Below are 16,798 nucleotides of genomic sequence, written 5' to 3' on the forward strand. Positions count from 1 at the left end.
TGAATCGCATAAGGATGCATGATTACTTTAAAGTTGTACATGGCGGCCTAATTAAGCAATACAGGATTCCTTGTGTTTGCATAGAAATACGTGTCTGCATGGGTTCATGTTGCACATTGTTGCATAACACGTTTATATCGCATGCTTGCTTGCAAGATGCTTGTTCCAGAGCACACATGCTATATGCATGTTTCTTCTTAAAACATATTTATATGAATTCATGCTTCCAGGAACACACGCTGCCATGTACACACACTTCCATTGAGGCATATGGCTTTAACACTTGCCACATACACACATGGGGAGCCAGTTGCATATGTGTTTATTTACTTGGGTCTGCAGAGGTTGTCTGCGTTTCGCAGGGGAACAGCACTATCTCCAGTTGGTGGTCTTGCCCTTTTGGGTTAGCCTCCGTGCCTGGGTTGTCAGGGTGCTAGGGCCCGCCTCTAGCAGGTCTGTAGGCCCAGGGTATAGCAGTAATGGCATACCGAAGCAAACTCCTGCTGATGGGTCAGTCAGTAGCATGGCTGGACCTAAGGGTGTCCAGCATGGTCAAGTATCTGGAACTCTAAAGATACATTCTTTCATTTGACAAGAAGCTGGGTATGTTTGGCACAGTCCAAAAAGGAGAGTTTTTTTGGCCTCAGACAAGACCATCGCTATAAGAAAACTGGTCTATGTGGTCACGGCAAGGAACAGTTCCTTACTTTTGGCCTTTTGATTAAGGCACTAGGGAAGATGCTGGCTTCATTCAAGACAGTTCCCTATACTAACTTTTATTCAGGGCTGTTATAAACAGTATTTTGTCGGCCTAGAAAGAGTGGATCTTGACCTAGCATTATCCAAAGAACCCGGTCCCAGAGATATGCTGGAATTCCTCTTGGTGATTCTTAACTAAAAGGGTTTGCCAGGTCAGGAAGAGACCATGGCCCAGGGGAAGTAGTCAAGCTCCAAGGGAGCCTTATCTGTCAGCTAGAGCTACCGATGGAGCATCTGGCTTAGGGGCCTGAACGTTCAGGTGGCAGGTTGGTTCTGTCAGAGTACAATCAGACTATGCCATACTAGTGATTTACTTAATTTACCAAGGAGGAGCTTGTGCCTTGCCTATTGGCATTCGTCATTTCATGAAATGCAGAATTGGCAGGCGATTCACTGGAGCCGTCAACAAGTGTCTCCGGGAGAATGACCTCTACACCCCGACTGTTTTCCTGACCAAATGTCACAGAAATAGTACCCTGTACATAAGATGTATTGGCGTCCAGGATCAACAAGAGATTGAACAGCTTGGGGTCAAGGATAAAGGATCCACCCGCATGTGGGGCAGATGTGTTTTTAATCCGAGGGGGGGGGACCAGTTGTCACTGGTTGTGTCTCTCCCCCCAGTGCCGCGACTTTTGTGGCTTCTATGCAACATTTAGAGGAGAACGGAAGCTGGCCTGATTACTCCGGCATAACCCTGATGACCTCTCGGTGCAGGAACAGTAAGGGTGGTAGTAGAGGACCCACAGTCCCTTACATCTTGTCCAGGCCTACTTTGCAGGGGGTATTACATTCTGCCTTGCAACAGGTGAATTAATGGTCTGGCTATTATAGACCACATTCTCGAGGATCGGGGCTTTCAGAATCAGCGGCAATTCCCTTGAATTATACAAGAGAGCTGGCCTCCAGGACCAGATAGCCTACGGTCTGGAAGGCCCAGGTTCCTGGTGTGAAACCAGATGGTGGCATCCGTGGAAGTTTGTCAAAGGTAAAATTCCTGCCTTCCTACATTTGGAAAGGAGACGGAGCTAGCCTTAAGTTATATCAAGGATCCGATCTCGGCCTTGCTTCCAAAGGTCGACTACTTCACACTCTTTGGTCCGGGCTGTTATGCACGTCACCCCTTGTATAAGTCCACCAGTTAGGTCGCCCTTGTGCTCGGAGGATTGGCTCTAGTTTTGTCGGCTTACAGGGTCAGCTCCTTGGGCCGATGCACCATATTTCCCTTCATCCTTTAACAAGGGAATTGGTGTTCTTGGTTGTGGTAGCCTCCAAGAGTTTCAGTATTGGCAACTTTCTTGGTATAGAGCCATACTCAATTATTCTTACAAGTAGAGTGATTTTCATCCTCACCCAACCTTATTTACTAGAAGGATCTAGTATTCATTTGAATCTAGATATTCTTACCTTCCCTTTTTTCAAAACCTTGTTTCACGGAAGGAAAGGTTATTGCTTTTCTCTCAATTGAGATGAGAGCAGTTAAATACCTATCTGAAGGTTTCAGATATAGAAAGCTGACATTTTTATTGGGCTGCCAGAAGACCCTAGATGGGCAGGCAGTGTTCAGGTCAGCTATTAAAATGGTTACACTCTCTCTCTCGTTGGAGTAAGAAGGGTTTAGGCCTATCTGAAGCGGCTGCTCGGATACGGAAAACTGATGTTGTTGCGCTACCAGGAGGCCCCAGAAAAGGGCAGGCAGCGTCTAAAATCAACTGTTTTTAAGGTTGATTCATCAGGTTATTATTCAGGCTTGTGGTTAAAGTAGGATTCCCCCTGTTTTTTTGTGGGGGTGCTCCCTACCAGGATGGTAAGCGCTTTATGCGCAATGCATTTCCAAGCCTTTATGACGCAGATTTTCAAGGCCGCAACTTGGTCATCTGTGCTTACGTTCACTAACTCCTATCAGGTGAACATAAGACGGCAAGAGGATGCAGCTTTTTGGCGCAGTATGCTGCAGGCAGCATTATAGGTCCTCACGTCTGATGGCGGTCTGCGTTGTTGGTGTCTCCCTCCCCTCAGTAAGCATTGCTTTGGGACATCCCACATAGTAATGAATATGCAGCTCTGTGTCCCGTGATGTACGATAAAGAAAATAGGATTTTTATAACAGCTTACCTGTAAAATCCTTTTCTTGGAGTACATCACGGGACACAGAGCTCCCACCCCTCTTGTTTGGGGATATTGGGACACTTATTGCTTTGCTACAAAAACTGAGGAACTCCCAGTAGGGGAGGGGTTATATAGGGAGGGAACTTCCTGTTTAATTGATTACACCAGTGTCCATCACCTGAAGGTAGACTCTATAACCCACATAGTAATGAATATGCAGCTCTGTGTCCCGTGATGTACTCCAAGAAAAGGATTTTACAGGTAAGCTGTTATAAAAATCCTATTTTCTGCCACCCTGGGGGGCCCCAGTATAGTAGGAAGGGAGCTCACTGCAGAACATGTGAAAGGGCCCATAGTGGGATCGTAGTAAAGGGCCCCAGGAGATTATATATATATATATATATATATATATATATATAATTGCATTTTATAGTTGGCCCCCCTACTTTTGTCCCTGTCCCCCCCCTAAATATGAAAGCTGGAGACGCCACTGTCCGGCCCCTCCTTCATTCCCCCTGCTGTCTTTTGGGAGACATACAGGTCCCAGAAGACAGCAGGGACCAGTCAGAACACGCAGTGCGTTTAGAGCATGCGCAGTAGGGGACCAGGCTGTGAAGCTGCAAGGCTTCACTTCCTGATTCCCTTATTGAAGATGCCGACGCTTGCACCCGGAGCCCAGGGACGGGTCGGCTTCAGGTGAGGACATCGTGGGCACCCTGGACAGGTAAATATTCTTATTTTAAAAGTAAGCAGCTGCAGTATTTGTAGCTGCTGACTTTACAAATTTTTTTTCAGTAGAATTCCGCTTTAAAGTATATCTAACCTAAGAACAAAAATTAAATATACACTATTTATTTATTTTCATTTACTGGTCCTCAGAAGTGCTGGCTGCATTTGTTTTTGCTTTTTTAGGGGTATTTACTACACCCAGCGGACTTTCTGCACATGTTTTGGAACCACTTTAATTCATAATAGGGGGATATTCTGTGCAGTATGAATATTGTCCACTAGATGGCAGTGTCCCCTATTCAGATGCTCTGAGTGTGTGTACAGAAGGTTTCTTTCACAGCTTCTAATTGTGTAGTGTGTATCATCTGGGAATTTAGAGCAGCCACCTGCCTGGAATTCTTGTAGTTAAAAATGCACTCTGAGTGTTATAACATATGGCCTATGAAGATAGCCTCACAGCGAGACCTTGAATAGTAAACCTTCGCTGCAATGGCCATAACTGGGAGGAAAATGTGGTCTTTGTGACCGTGCTTTTTTGGCACATTGTGCTACGTCATTCTATATACAGATATTTAATGACATTTTCAGTTATTGTTATATGTTTTTTTTGTGTACTGAAATGTAAAACACGTTAGAGTTGATTTAAAGGTGTACAAGCTTGATCGCTACATGTCCAAAGCGGAACATAGAGACCGCGGCATGTAAGCTCCCCCATCCAATGCCTATTACAGCTTGGGGGAGGGCCTTAAGAACATAACTTAATTGCGCACGTCTGAATAAGTCCTCTATCCAAAATAAAAAAGCCGTGGCTTGGCCCTGCCCTGTCAAAATCTCCTGATTGGTTCACTGGCTGTGATTGACAGCAGTGGGAGCCAGTGGCTCCCACTGCTGCCAATCAGGAGTGCGAGTCCCCGGAGAGCTAAGGTTCTCATGGACATTACTGGATCGAGAGGGAGCTCGGGTAAGTACTAATGGGGGGCTGGGGAGACATCTGCACATAGAATGCATGAAGGTAAATAAACTTGTACCTTTAGCTGGCAGATGTAAAAAAACTGATGTAAACTGCATACGTTATTTCTTTGAAAAACGTGACTAAACTGATGAGAGGAACTGTCAACATGCGTAAAAAGGGGCCCAAGGCTTCATGTACACAAAGCCTAGTATGATCGCCAACTGTAGGAAAATGCAAAATATGGCAAGACCGCGCTGCGATTCTGCTGAGTTTTGCAGCTAGCAGTCACATTTTTCCTATCCTGAACGCGATTCTTCTGCATTCAGGAAAGGAAGGTTGAAGATCCTCTAACACAGCAGCTCCACAAAGATCCTTAAAGCCTATATGTACATGGACACATAGGGCCAGATCCACAAAGAACTTACGGTGGCGTATCTATTGATACGCCGCGTAAGTTATACGATGCGCCGTCGTATCTTTGTTTTGTATCCACAAAACAAGATACGCCTGAATGTGGGCTAGATCCGACTGACGTACGTCTTATTACGCTGTCGGATCTTAGGTGCATATTTACGCTGGCCGCTAGGTGGCGCTTCCGTTGATTTCCGCGTAGAGTATGCAAATTAGATAGATACGCCGAATCTCAAACGTACGTCCGCCCGGCGCATTTTTTTACTTTGTTTACGTAAGGCTTTTTTCGGCGTAACGTTACCCCTGCCTCTATGAGGCGCACACAATGTTAAGTATGGACGTCGGGACAGCGTCGAATTTTCCGTCATTTGCGTAAATCGTTCGCGAATAGGGCTTTGCGTAAGTTACGTTCACGCCGAAAGCATTGACTATTTGCAACGTGATTTCGCGCATTGCGCACTGGGATACGTCCACGGACGGCGCATGTGCCGTTCGTAAAAAGCGTCAATTACGTGGGGTCATACTAGATTAACATACAACACGCCCACTCCAAGCCTACTTTGAATTACGCGGGCTTACGCCGGCAGATTTACGTTACGCCGACCCGCATATGGGAGCAAGTTCTTTGTGGATACGCTAGGAGCCACTCTGATTTACGACGGCGTAGCGCATATGAGATGCGCTACGCCCGCCTAAATATACGCCCGTTTTTGTGGATCTGGCCCATAGGCTTTTATGGAGTTGAGTTTAGGAGCTTTGGTAAAAAAAACTACAAAAGCTCCTAAACTCAAGTTTAGGTGGCAATCACACCTCAGCGGTTTTGATTCACGCACAGATTTGTCGTGATTCCGCCCGCACTTTCAAAACACCCAGGTGTGAATGACACATCTCAGAACGCACATTTGAGATGCCATTTATTTGAATGAGACCTAAAATCGCAGTGTGGTTCTGCCACAATTTTCACACGATAAATCGCACTGCAATTGCAGCAAACCGCATCGCATCAAGCATGTAGCCCAAAAGAAGCTTCTGAACTTTTTTTGGGTGATAAGCTTCACGCGATGTGGTTTGCCACGATTTATCGCTCAACAATCGCGACAGAACCGCACTGCGATTTTAGGTGCTATTCAAATGAATGGCATCTCAAAAGTGTGTTCTGCAATTTTTCATTCATACTTGGGCGTTTTGAAATTGCCCGCGGTTCCAAACACCGAGGTGTGAATGCAGCCTTATGAGCAGTAGTGTACATGGAGCCTAATGGAGAAAGGAACACTGGACTTTCTTGAAATATTTTGAACTGGCTTACTAACTTCAGGACAACAGGCAAATTTACTAAAGGAGTGGAGAACCTTCATGCAATGATGTGAATATTCACTTCAGTTATCCAATTGTGTGAAAAGAAAATTCCTGTTCGCTTTGAGTACCCAACCATGTACAGATGAAATAAGTAAATATGAATTTGCTTCTCCCATGATTAGATAATTGATGTGAGAACATACAACTGAAGCTTAGTTTACACTTCTGGGCAGGAAAATGTTTTTTATTGTCCCCCGCCCCCTTAAAGCGGAGGTTCACCCACTATATGAACATGACCTTATTCAGACATGCTCCGTATGTACTAATATATTCCGCTATCCGCAATTTCTAAAATGATTTCTGTACCTTGATTCTGCTGATATTAGCAGCCACTTCCTGCTATCTCTCCCACGGGAGTGGGCGTGTCTCCTGGGAGCAGAGTCCGACGCTTCCTTCGAGAGGATTGCAAACACAGCCCGACGAGATATCACGAGATTTTACTCGTCACATGACTAGGGAACCAGGTCATGTGACGAGGGCGGATCTAATTCCGCCATTTGGCAAACAGGCATTATACACGGCGGATGGCAACCGTGTAGTGTTGACGGCGCCGCTCGCCGTCAACACCGCGCCTGCGCGGGATAGAGTGGTGACCATATCCTGGAAGTATTTGCTTGTGGGCTTCACAGTGCCCACAAGCAAGATGGATCCATACAGGACAATTTTTTTATAAATCATTCTATAAGGCCGAATGTCGATGCGAATGGGTAAAAAAAACAAGACACATGAGTACTATCTTTATTATATGAAGAGCGGTAGATGCACCTGTCCCACGGAACCCCCGCTTTAAGCTGAAAAGGCAGACGGGGGTGTACACATGTAGGAAACTGGCCTACTGTCAGTTTGTTACCTCGGCTGCCCAGCTAGGGGGAAGGGGTGAACATTTTACTGCCTTTGCTGTGTGTTTTTTTCTGGGGTGCAGTCTCCCCCTGTATGATATACTGTAAAGGGAATAGGTCCGTTACTGGGAGTGATGTGCTCGGCGGGACTCGATTCCGTTACTGGGAGTGATGTGCTCGGCGGGACTTGGTTCCGTTACTGGGAGTGATGTGCTCGGCGGGACTCCATTCTGTTACTGGGAGTGATGTGCTCGGCGGGACTACATTCCATTACTGGGAGTGATGTGCTTGGCGGGACTACATTCCGTTACTGGGAGTGATGTGCTCGGTGGGACTCCATTCCGTTACTGGGAGTGATGTGCTTGGCGGGACTCCATTCTGTTACTGGGAGTGATGTGCTCGGCGGGACTACATTCAGTTACTGGGAGTGATGTGCTCGGTGGGACTCGATTCCGTTACTGGGAGTGATGTGCTCGGCGGGACTCGATTCCGTTACTGGGAGTGATGTGCTCGGCGGGACTCGGTTCCATTACTGGGAGTGATGTGCTCGGCGGTACTCGATTCCGTTACTGGAAGTGATGTGCTCGGCGGGACTCGATTCCGTTACTGGGAGTGATGTGCTCGGCGGGACTCCATTTCGTTACTAGGACTGATGTGCTTGGTGGGACTACATTCCCTTACTGGGAGTGATGTGCTCGGCTCACCATATTAATCATAATAATGGGATACATCCCATTCGAAATTAAGTCCTAACAGTATTCTGGTATGTGAAGAAAAAATCCCAAAAACTTCACGCTTACATAATATAACCTTTGTGCCATCTCCTGGGATTCTTTGCTGTAATCTTCTGGTGTACTGCAGACACGTTTGTGTCTGAGGAATTGTCCATATGGGACCCCCCTGATGGTATGTCCAGGGTGAGCTGAGTCAGCTCTTAGGAGGGCATTGCCTGCAGTAGGCTTCCTATGTAAACTGGTTAGCACCGTATGCCCAACCCCGGAAAGCTTGACGTCCAAAAAATTAATGGTGGTCACACGGAGGTCGCTGGTGAACTTTAAGTTAAGTTGGTTGTCATTAAGGTATAGTAACCAGCTATCGAGGTTGGCCTCCTCATCAGAGGTAATGATTAATAAGTCGTCTATGTAGCAACAGTAAAAAACTGTGTCAAGGCGGCGGGGGCTATCACATCCAAAGATGTGGGACCTCTCCCACCAGCTCATGAAAAGTTTGGCTAGGGAGGGTGAAAATGTTGCTCCCATGGAGGCCCTGCATCTCTGGAGATAATAGCCCCCGTCAAACATAAAAAAATTATGTGTCAACAAGTATCCCAAAGATTCTAAAATGAAATCCTTAAAGTGGAGTTCCACCCATAAATATAACATTACATCAGTAGTTTTAAAAAAATGTCATTAGTCCTTTACAAATTTTTTTTTTTTTTTAGATGCCTTCAAAGTGTTGTTGCTAGGCAGAATAGTTAATCTTCCCACTTCCTGCACCTAGGTGCTTAATGCTTCCTAACCTACACCGCACAGACTCCTGGGAATGTAGTGGGTGTAACTTTCCAGGAGTCTGTGCACTCCCTAGTCTCAAAGAATCATGTGACTTGGACAGCACAGGTGCTGAAACCTGATCTGACACTGCTTGTGCAGCACTGAGCATGTGCGAGATCTGCAAGGCTGAAATCCAGGAAGTAATACAGTCTGGCTTCATGGTGCCCACACTTAAGATGGCCCCAGTCAATTTCTATTTTATAAAGTGTCTAAATGCTGTAACAACCTAACAAAACGGACCTTAGTTTACAGACTAACTTTACTAGAATACATTAAGCTTGTGTATTACAGGGGTATTTATATAAAAAAAGTGAAATTGTGGCCGGAACTCCGCTTTAAGGATCAATGAGAATCTCCCTGATTCACGAAGAAACATGGCTACTGCTTGTATACCCAGATGGTGGGGAATACTGGAATACAAGCTAGAAACATCACAGCTAATCCACCTGTAATTTTCTTTCCATTGAAAGTGGTTTAATTTAACAAGGATCTGTTTGGTGTCTTTTAAATAGCCTGGAAGTTCCGTTACGAAAGGCTGCAGTTGGCTATCCTGCCATTCACCAAGGTGTTCATTAAGGGAGCCCGCAACTATTGGTCTCCCAACAAGAGGGTTTAACCCTTTGTGAACCTTGGGTAAATGGTGGAATATGGGCATGATAGGACACTCAGGGATGAACATATCTTTCTCTTTGTCAGAAAAGATGCCAATGTGTGTGGCTCTATCCAGAAGAGAAAGTAAAACCCCTTTGAAAGGGATGGTAGGATCTGTTCTAAGTGGTGCATAAGTGTTGATATCAGACAATTGGCGCAATGCCTCCTGTTTGTACATGTCAGAGTTTAAGACAACCACTGTCCCGCCTTTGTCAGCGTTCCTAATCACTATAATTCTGTCAGACTCTAAGTTTTTGAGAGCTTGTCTCTCCAGGACTGACAGGTTGTTAAATTTAAGTGGGTCCTGACGACAACTGCGGGCAAGGTGAATGAGGTCCCTCTCCACCATTCTCTGAAATAGATCTAGATCCCTGCCCCTAGACCCCACTGGATAGAAATCAGATTTAAGTTTGAAAGATACTGTATTGTGACCATCCGTGGGGTCAACAGGACACGGATCAGACTCACTGGCCAATTCTGTTAAATCATGTAAAGCACAGACTTCTTGAAATTAAAACTGGAGAGGGAGGTAACTCACGACACTATGAGATCCTGGAGGGGTCCCATCTATAGCCACTGAAGACTCAAAGAAGTGCTTTTTCAAAGTAAGACTGCGAGAAAATTTGTTAACGTCAAGTAATGTCATAAATGGATCAAAATGTGATCTGTGGTTGATGTCGATTCAGATGTTGTTCTTCCTTACCCATTGCATTTGGTGACTTGCTTGTTTTATCTTTAATAAAGCTTTTTGAAAACAAAAAATAAATGGATCAAAATGTCTGGTGGGGCAGAAATTAAGTCCTTTGAAGAGTAATTTCTCCTCATCCGCACTGAGGCCCCTATCAGAAATCTTCATTACGCTGTTTATTTTTATTTTTCTTTGCCCCGCAGCGTGTATGGAGCATCTCTTTTTATTTATTTTTCCTCCTCTCCATGTCTTTTTGTGACAGTTTTCTTTTTCGCCTTCGTTTTGGACCCACGGGGGTTTCCAGAGGTACAGCCCCCATCTACTCGACTAGAGGAGGTAGATGGTTTATCTGGTGATGACTCTGATGCTGTAGTGGCCATTGTGTCATTTGCAAAGTCACTTTCTTGGTCTGAGAAGCTGACATGTTTTCCTGAGTGTTTGCGTGATCGTCTGGAGACAAATGTTTTTTTTCCCCACGTGTAAACATTGTTACTTTCATAATCTATGTGGTCCCGATTCATTTTCCCCCTTTTTGTATCGATCACAAACTTCTCCAATTTGTTTTTGGATTCTCAATCTTTTTTACTCACTATATATATATATTGTGACAGGAAGTCAGGTAAATCTGTGGGTGTTGTCACAGACGGCACATACATTTCTGCCTTGTTTACACAATACAGCAATTGTTATTAGGCGTCGGCTGAAAAAGTAGCCAGAAAAGGTCTAAGGGCGTTGGAAAACTTCAGCTGTTCAGAATGAGGCAATTAAGGCCTCTATAAGTAATCCAGAGGATTACCACTATTTTGCTGCATCCTGAGGCTTTGTGAATAAGGAGAGCAGTGTACTGAAAGTCTTCGGAGGAGGTGAGGAGAGGATTGATTTTTCTGTGTGATAAAAATCAAAAGACTATTGTTTTTCTGCTGTATGACCAGCAGTGTCTGCCCAGCACTAGGCTGTGCCAGACTTCATAGATAGGTTCCTGTGTGGTGAAGATAGACGCCCCAAGTGGCCAGGGTTTATTTTATGTTTGATTTTGTTTATGCTGTTTGGATGCTTGCACTTGTTTCCAGCAAGATGGAAGAATAAACCAAAATCTTTGTTTTCAACCGTCTTCGACTCCCTGTCTGTATAAATTCAGTGTGTAGTGAACCCATCCAAGGGGTCACACACCCCGCTACCGAGCTAACCCCTTACAATATATATATATATATATATATATATATATATATATATATATATATATATATATATATACAGTGAGGAAAATAAGTATTTGAACACCCTGCTATTTTGCAAGTTCTCCCACTTGGAAATCATGGAGGGGTCTGAAATTGTCATCGTAGGTGCATGTCCACTGTGAGAGACATAATCCAAAAAAAAATTCCAGAAATCACAATTTATGATTTTTTAACTATTTATTTGTATGATACAGCTGCAAATAAGTATTTGAACACCTGTCTATCAGCTAGAATTCTGACCCTCAAAGACCTGTTAGTCTGCCTTTAAAATGTCCACCTCCACTCCATTTATTATCCTAAATTAGATGCACCTGTTTGAGGTCATTAGCTGCATAAAGACACCTGTCCACCCCATACAATCAGTAAGAATCCAACTACTAACATGGCCAAGACCAAAGAGCTGTCCAAAGACACTAGAGACAAAATTGTACACCTCCACAAGGCTGGAAAGGGCTACGGGGAAATTGCCAAGCAGCTTGGTGAAAAAAGGTCCACTGTTGGAGCAATCATTAGAAAATGGAAGAAGCTAAACATGACTGTCCGCTCGCCATTCGACTGAATGGGGTGGTGACTTCCTTGGTTCATGGGGATCAGGCTGGGTTCATGCCCAATAAGTCCACGGCGGTTAATCTGAGGAGGCTGTTCCTTAACATGCAAGCACGGGCGGATAATATGGGTAGTAGGGCACTGCTGTCCCTAGATGCTACAAAGGCCTTTGATAGCATAGATTGGAACTATCTCTGGACCGTGTTGCACAAATTTGGATTTGGCCCTGTTTATATCTCCTGGGTGCGGCTGCTGTACAGTCAGCCGCAGGCGGCGATACGGACATTTGGCTCTTTGTCGGGGAGCTTTGCACTGAGGAGGGGGACGCGACAGGGATGTCCCCTGTCCCCCCTGCTCTTTGCCTTGGCTATCGAGCCGTTGGCCATTGGCATCAGAGCTAACCCCCGCATCACTGGATTCTGCTATGGTGACATGCAGGAAAAAGTGATGCTATATGCTGATGACACTCTCCTGCTGTTGGGCGACACGGATCCCTCCCTCAGGGAAGCTATGGTGGCAATTACAGAGTTTGGACAGTTCTCTGGTTTGCTTATAAACTGGGCAAAATCATCACTACTTTTACTAGATGGCGACGATACGCAGATAATCAACCCCGTATGCCCCATACCCGTTACTTCGTCCTTTAAGTACCTGGGAGTACAGATCACGGCTAAACCACGGGATTTCATACATCTAAATATCTCTCCCTTACTTCTGAAATTTAGAGACAAAGTTAAGACTTGGAAGGCCCTATTCTTGTCGGTTGCCGGCAGGGTGAATCTTATTAAGATGATACTCATGCCGCAACTGTTGTACTTTCTACACAACACCCCTATGGTTATACCCCTGAAGGTTTTTCATACCGTAAATAGTATTTTCCGAGATCTCATATGGAAAGATAGGACGCCTAGGATTAAACTGGAACACCTGCAGAGACCTAAAGATGGCGGGGGATTGGCGCTGCCAAACCCCTGGCTGTACTATTTGGCGGCTCAGATGCAGCAACTGGTTGGCATGTTTCGGCCGGCGGTGAGATCCTCGGCTCAGAAGCTTATGGAGCACACCGTGGGCGGAAGGCCGATCCCTGAGGCATTGGAGGCGCAAGCCTTTGCTAAACCGCACAAGAAGCTCCCCACTTTTAGCTTAATTCAGAAGGTATGGAATAAGGTCAAATACGTGCAAAATGCGGAGGGTTACACGAAATACAGCCCTATATGGCAGAACGACACATACACTGAATTGGCCAAGTTACAGTCCGGGGCCAGGTGGAAACAGTATGGGATCACGCACCTCACACACATATTCAGTAACGGGGTGCTCCGCTCGTTCTCTGCACTGCAGGGGGCGTTTGGCTTGCCCCAGACTATGCACTTCTCCTATCTGCAGTTGAGGCACGCAGTGGCGGCACAGGGTCGCTCCTCTGAGTGGTGCCTGTCGCCGACCCCTGCTTTTGATCTTCTGGGGGATGCTGGGACGTCAAAAGGCTTTATTTCCCAGTGCTACGCCATTCTGCTACAGTACGTGATGAAGCAGCATCCCCTGAAGATACGGGAAAGGTGGGAGGCGGATGCGGGCGAACTGGATGGGGAACAATGGGAGGAAATCTTTCAGGCAGTGGGTAAATGCTCGCTGAATGTTTCACAGAGGCTCACACAACTGTATATTTTGCTGCGCACTTATTATACCCCACACAGGCTCCATAAGATGAATCCTCAGCTTGATCCAACCTGTACCAGGTGCAAAAGAGACCATGGTGATCTGATCCATATGCTGTGGAGATGCCCAAAGCTCCACACGTATTGGGCGGGAGTTGTGAGTACAGTAAATTCGACTTTTGGCGTGGCTCTTCCACAGGACCCGAGGGCTTGTCTCTTGGGGGCTCTGGAGGAGTACGAATGGGAGGAAGCGGACAGAGAGGCGATACACAGGGTTCTGTTCCAAGCAAGGAAACTCATTATGGTTCACTGGAGGGCTGAGGCCCCTCCGACTCGGGCTGAATGGATTAATAATATTGGGCTGGTGCTGAGGATGGAGAAAGTGGTGTATCAACACAGGGGTAGTACCCACAAATTTGAGAAATTGTGGGCAAAGTGGTTGGATGTACCAGGTCTAGCCCCGGTAGACCTTGTGATGGATAGACTTCTGGGCATCAATGTGGGGTGAGATGGGGACGGTGATACTTTGCGGGATGGTGTTGTTTGAAACGGTTTGGGGGGAGGGGGCTATACCTCCTACCTATAAATACTCACTGAGTACGGGATGTCCTAACCTATGTTGTTATCTTGTCCCCGCAATGTTAAGGGGACCTTGTATAATTTGTACCTCTGCAAACTAAATAAAATTTTGTTGGATCAAAAAAAAAAAAAACATGACTGTCAATCTCCCTCGGACTTGGGCTCCATGCAAAATCTCACCTCGTGGGGTCTCAATGATCCTAAGAAAGGTGAGAAATCAGCCCAGGACTACACGGGAGGAGCTGGTCAATGACCTGAAAAGAGCTGGGACCACCGTTTCCAAGGTTACTGTTGGTAATACACTAAGACGTCATGGTTTGAAATCATGCATGGCATGGAAGGTTCCCCTGCTTAAACCAGCACATGTCAAGGCCCGTCTTAAGTTTGCCAATGACCATTTGGATGATCCAGAGGAGTCATGGGAGAAAGTCATGTGGTCAGATGAGACCAAAATAGAACTTTTTGGTCATAATTCCACTAACCGTGTTTGGAGGAAGAAGAATGATGAGTACCATCCCAAGAACACCATCCCTACTGTGAAGCATGGGGGTGGTAGCATCATGCTTTGGGGGTGTTTTTCTGCACATGGGACAGGGCGACTGCACTGTATTAAGGAGAGGATGACCGGGGCCATGTATTGCGAGATTTTTGGCAACAACCTCCTTCCCTCTGTTAGAGCTTTGAAGATGGGTCGAGGCTGGGTCTTCCAACATGACAATGACCCGAAGCACACAGCCAGGATAACCAAGGAGTGGCTCTGTAAGAAGCATATCAAGGTTCTGGCGTGGCCTAGCCAGTCTCCAGACCTAAACCCAATAGAGAATCTTTGGAGGGAGCTCAAACTCTGTGTTTCTCAGCGACAGCCCAGAAACCTGACTGATCTAGAGAAGATCTGTGTGGAGGAGTGGGCCAAAATCCCTCCTCCAGTGTGTGCAAACCTGGTGAAAAACTACAAGAAACGTTTGACCTCTGTAATTGCAAACAAAGGCTACTGTACCAAATATTAACATTGATTTTCTCAGGTGTTCAAATACTTATTTGCAGCTGTATCATACAAATAAATAGTTAAAAAATCATAAATTGTGATTTCTGGAATTTTTTTTTTTGATTATGTCTCTCACAGTGGACATGCACCTACGATAACAATTTCAGACCCCTCCATGATTTCCAAGTGGGAGAACTTGCAAAATAGCAGGGTGTTCAAATACTTATTTTCCTCACTGTATACCGTATTTATTCGAGTATAACGCGCACCCGTGTATAACGTGCACCCCTAATTTTCAATTAAAAATCGGTATAAAATCATTGTAATTGCCAAAAATCATTTATGTCCAGCCATGCCCCCTGTATGTCCAGCCATGCCCCCTGTATGTCCAGCCGTGCCCCCGTATGTCCAGCCGTGCCCCCTGTATGTCCAGCCGTGCCCCCTGTATGTCCAGCCGTGCCCCCTGTATGTCCAGCCGTGCCCCCTGTATGTCCAGCCGTGCCCCCTGTATGTCCAGCCGTGCCCCCTGTATGTCCAGCCGTGCCCCCGTATGTCCAGCCATGCCCCCTTACCTTTAATCACGCGGCGCGCGGGAACATTACATACAGCGTTCGTTTGAACAGCTGTTTTCCCTGCCACGCATAGACACTCCCCCTCGTTCGCGATTGGACAGATCCGTCCAAGGGGGAGTGTCTACGCGCGGCAGGGAAAACAGCTATTCAAACGAAAGCTGTCTAATGTTCCCCCGCGCCGCGTGATTAACGTTGTAGCGGCGTTTGTGGCTTCGGTGGCGGCGGCGGTAGCAGCGGCGTGTGCGGCGGCGGTAGCAGCGGCGTGTGCGGCGGCGGTAGCGGCGGGGGGGGGGGGAAAGTCCTCGAGTATAACGCGCACCCAAACTTTGAACTTTTTTTGGGGTATAAAATTTTGCGCGTTATACTCGAATAAATACGGTATATATACTCATTGGGACATATTTCCCCTGAATACATTTATTTACTTTTTATTAATATTAATTTATGCTTGTTCTGTGTTTACATATGTTTAAACATCTTCACTATTTTTATCACCATACACTATACAATCAAAGGGATTTCGTATCTGCAATCCTTTATACATGTATTGTTCATAGGTGTATTATATACATAGGGACTTCAGCATTATTTTTATTTTTGATTCACTTAATCTGTTTCTCATTCTCAGGACTATTTCTGGAATGAGAATAACTATATGTGTTTTGTGGTCTTTTTAAACTTCAATTAAAATGTTATATAGGTGTGTTTGCTCTCTCAACCATGCAATCTGGAATTGTCTAGGTTCACACCAGATACTAATTGGTAACTTGCTAATTAGATTGTTGATTGGGTTCCCAGCTGCTGTCCTTTTTGTCATGTGACCTATAGTTGTATATATACTGGACATCCATTTTCTATGTTGTAAGCTATGAATAAGCACTAAAGTTTGGTGTGAAACGCATCAGATTTTTACCCCGTCTGCTGTGGCATGCTTTTTGATTTTACAATAAAAGCAAATAATTTTTGGAGTGCGGCTGTCCAGAACGTTTTCCCTTCATTTTGCATCATTCCATGCATTGCCAGCACCCTTGGCTTTGGATCAGGTGAGGAGACTTTCTGATTAGTATCTTAGAGCGGTGATTCCTCTTTTTATATACACACGTGTATGTGTATATATAAATATATATATTGTTGTTAATATAAATTTTTAACCCACTGGTGCTGATATTAGGAAGAAAT

This window comes from Rana temporaria, chromosome 5 (assembly GCF_905171775.1).
Source record: "Rana temporaria chromosome 5, aRanTem1.1, whole genome shotgun sequence".
Taxonomy (NCBI): Eukaryota; Metazoa; Chordata; class Amphibia; order Anura; family Ranidae; genus Rana; species Rana temporaria.